Below are 4,530 nucleotides of genomic sequence, written 5' to 3' on the forward strand. Positions count from 1 at the left end.
TCCCCCAAAGCTACTGTTCCAGCCACCAAGTCTGCACCCAAGAGATCCACCAGGAATATACCAGCTACTGAGAAGAACAAGGCCCCAGTGCCTGAAATATAAGAAGAATATGATGAAGCCCAAGTGCTCAGAAAGTTGAAGCCCAAGATCCCTGATCATGTTGACAAGCACCCAGTGGCTGAAAACATGAAGGAGAGAAAGGATGCATGTCTCAGATTGTGGAGACAATCAGACCCTTATGCTGTGAGGAGAAGGACTGCTGTGGACTATATATTTCACACCAACGAACAACAGGACTTCTATGAGATAGTCCTTGTGGATAAGAAACCTATAGTGTGTGACATGAAGTGGGTTGATTGGAAATACATCAAGAACAATGAAGACCACTTCCCAGGAGTACATGAAAGCTTTGGACTCAATGGAGTAGACACCTTTGTGGGTCAGAAGTTGACCAAGTGGAATGATGAGCTCATTATGCAGTTCTATTCAACAGCTCACTTCTACCCTAATGGAAGAATTGTATGGATGACTGAAGGAACAAGATATCAGTCTACTGTTGCTGAGTGGGCCAAGTTGATAAATGCCCCTGAAAAGCATGAGGATGACATTGATGTCTATGCTAAACCTAGGAAGGGTCACAACTCCATGGCCAACATGTAGGAGATACCTGACAAGGCCTTGGAGACACACAAGCTAGGTTTAGTGTATTCTCTGTTTTCTGGACTGGCCACCATGAACACCATTTTGAGGCACACCTTGCTGCCCAAATCAGGAGATCACAGGATGATCAGAGGCCACTCCATCAACTTGCTTCAGATGTTTGATGTGCCCCAAAAATTCAAAGTGATGATTTTGATTATTGAAACCGTCAAGAGAACTGCAGCAGACCAAAAGAGATTATGTGGGTATGCTCCACACATCCAGATGCTCATCAACTCCAGGATGGGCAAAGACATATACTTGTTGGACAAAGAGCACCTTCCCTTGAGGCCTAATCATGAGGACAGCACAGTTGTTATGGATGCTTCAGATCTACATCTGTAGAGGCTCAAGAGAAGAGGGAGAAGGCAAAAGCAGAGAAGACAGCCAACATGCCAACTGCGGGAGAGGCTTCAAAAGTTTTTCTCAAGTCAAAGCAAGACCAACTGGGATATCTTATTCAAGCCACTTTGAGGATTGAGAAAGGACAGGCCACCCTGACTCAGAATCAAGAGAGTCTTGAAAGGATCATTGAAAAAAGTTTTATGATCTAGACTTGAAGGTCACAGAGATGCAAACTGTAGTTGAGTAGCTCCAAGATGAAGCTGAAGAGAGGAGAGGGAAATATACCACTGAAGCTTTTTTAGAGAGTGCTTAGGGCACAGAGGTCTGCAGCCGTGCCAGTGACAGATACTGGAGCTACTACTTCAGCACCTGCAGGCACAACTTCAGTTGCCCCTCCGGTTGCAACTCCACCAGCTCCTACAACCTCAACAGATGCATTTGTCGTAGGACTCCTCTCCACACCACCTCCAGAAGATCAAGCTTAGAGAGCCGCATAGCACTATGCATTTTCAAGCTTTTTGGTAACTTGTTGCCAAAGCAGGAGAAAGTGTATAGATCATAGGCTGAGAGAGAGAGAGAGAGAGAGAGAAGGAGAGCTTTGCTTCTTTTTGCTCTCCTTTGCTACTTGTTTGTTTGCTTGTTTGGTTGATACTTTATGTGTGTGTGAGATACTTGTAAGGCCACGTGTTTGATCATAGCATGCTTTAATGCTTGTGTTTGGATGATGATATTCTCTATCTCTCATGTATGATCATTCACTTTGTCTTGGTGATGAGTGTATTTTTCATATTCTATCATTTTGAGCGCTCCACCAAGATGTATGTGACATGGAAGAGTAATACATGATCCTGATCGATTGTGCATTTGCATTCAAAATCAAATTTTAAATAATGCACAAATTTAGGGGGAGCTCTTGCTTATCACATACTTCTCAAAGCGACGAGATATTTCATTCTTATTATAATTTGTCAAAGCTTTGATCTATATGTTGTCATCAATTACCAAAAAGGGGGAGGTTAAAAGTGCAACTAATCCCTGGGTGGTTTTGGTAATTATTAACAATATATAGCTCATTGAACTAATATTCATTCAAGATAATCTTTTCAAAAAGTTCAACGATTGGCATGGCATGGACTAGAGATGTGGACCCCTCAAAATTCTAGGGACACATATTGGCACAAGCTCAAGACTCTACATCTTCATTTTAGTGATCCAAGATCACATTGAGTCCGTAGGAAAAGCCAATACTGTTAAAAGGGGATGAGGTGTTGCTTAATGGCTTGCTTGCTCAAAACGCTTAGTGATATGCTCCAAAAGCCCTCAACCACTTTCTCATATCCACATATGTCCCAAACCAAAAGTCAAACTCGGCCCCACTGATTTGATCTATCCGGCGCCACCGATTTCATTTGACATAGCCATAGCCAGAAACCCTAATCAGTTTTGTCTCACCGATAGGGATCTCAAACTCTCTATTTCTCTTCTCTTCGTAACGTTTCAGTCTAACCGAGATGAGCGATCAGTCCCACCGAATTTGCAATACAAACTCTCCATTTCCTTTTCGTAACGTTTCGGTCTCACCGAAATGAGCGATCGGTCCCACCGAGTTTGCCTGACCAACTCTCTGTTTGCCTATTACAGAAATCGGTCTCACCGAGTTCATGTGATCGGTCTCACCGAGATTACGTTATGCCCTAACCCTAACACAATCGGTCCCACCGAGTTAACATGTCGGTCCCACCGAAACGCCTAACGTTCACATTTTGAACTGAATCAATGTGATCGAGTTTCACTATTCGGTCCCACCGAGTTTGGTAAATTGTGTGTAATGGCTAGATTTTGTGTGGAGGCTATATATACCCCTCCACTCATCCTCCATTCGTGGAGAGAGCCATCAGAACGTGCCTACACATCCAGCATTCATTTTCTGAGAGAGAACCACCTACTCGTGTGTTGGGACCAAGACATTCCAGTCCAACCACAAGAATCTTGATCTCTAGCCTTCCCCAAGTTGCTTTCCACTCAAATCATCTTTCCACCATATCCAAATCTATGTGAGAGAGTTGAGTGTTGGGGAGACTATCATTTGAAGCACAAGAGCAAGGAGTTCATCATCAACACACCATCCATTACCTTTTGGAGAGTGGTGTCTCCTAGATTGGTTAGGTGTCACTTGGGAGCCTCTGTCAAGATTGTGGAGTTGAACCAAGGAGTTTGTAAGGGCAAGGAGATCACCTACTTCGTGAAGATCTACCCAAGTGAGGCAAGTCCTTCGTGGGCGACGGCCATGGTGGGATAGACAAGGTTGCTTCTTCATGGACCCTTCGTGGGTGGAGCCCTCTGTGGACTCGCGCAACTGTTACCCGTCGTGGGTTGAAGTCTACATCAACGTGGATGTACGGTAGCACCACCTATCGGAACCACACCAAAAATCTCCGTGTCTACATTCTGTTTGCTCCCCTCAAACTCCTCCCCTTTACCTTCATATGCAATGACTTACATTCCGCTGCTATACTCTTAGAATTGCATGTGTAGGTCGATTGCTTGACTTGTGATAAGTTGCTAAAATCTGCTAAGACTTAAAATTGGGGAAAGGCTAGATTTTTATTTGGTCAAGTAGTCTAATCACCCCCCTAGACATACTTTCGATCCTACAGTGTGCGTAATTTTTTTTGTTTTCCATGCAACGTTACCCAACTATTTGATCATGAATTATTATTGTTGACAATTATCTATATGATAAATAAGTTGGGAAGAAATACATTAATCCCCTGCCTTTTTCTATGTTTGATGGATGCTATTTATTCTAATAATATGCTTTGAGTGTCAGCAATCATGGAAGACTATATGATAGTTGAGTATGTTAAATTTGTTAAGTCAAAGCTCTTACATAGACACTTCCTGAAAATAAGATGAATTGCAGTTGTTTGATGACTGAGAACAAAGTTTGTTAGTTTTCAAGAAAGTTTATGGCCTATACTTCAACATATGAAGAGCTTGCTACTTGATCATGAGAATTTTTATGAGATGAGCTACTATTTATGATATATAATGATGCTAGAAAAAATTATTGGAATTATGATTGATCAAACTTGTGCACTGATACGTCTCCAACATAACTATAATTTTTTATTGTTCCATGCTATTATATTACCAATCTTGGATGTTTTATATACATTTAGTAGCAACTTTATACCATTTTTTGGGACTAAGCTTTAACTTAGTACCCAGTGCGAGTTGCTATTTTTGCTTGTCTTTTACTTTGCAGAATATCAATACCAAACGAAGTCGAAATGCCACGAAACTTTTTGGAGATTTTTTTTCTAGCAAGAAGAGACCCTCGAAGCTTGTGGAGACCATGAGAAGATGGGCCACTAGGCACCAGGGCCGCCATGGTGGGCACTGGGGCCAACGTGGCTCGTTTTGACCTACCTCCATGAGGGAGTCCTGGATTAGGGGGTCTCCGGACAGCCGGACTATATCCTT

Source organism: Triticum dicoccoides, chromosome 1A (assembly GCF_002162155.2).
Source record: "Triticum dicoccoides isolate Atlit2015 ecotype Zavitan chromosome 1A, WEW_v2.0, whole genome shotgun sequence".
Classification (NCBI taxonomy): Eukaryota; Viridiplantae; Streptophyta; class Magnoliopsida; order Poales; family Poaceae; genus Triticum; species Triticum dicoccoides.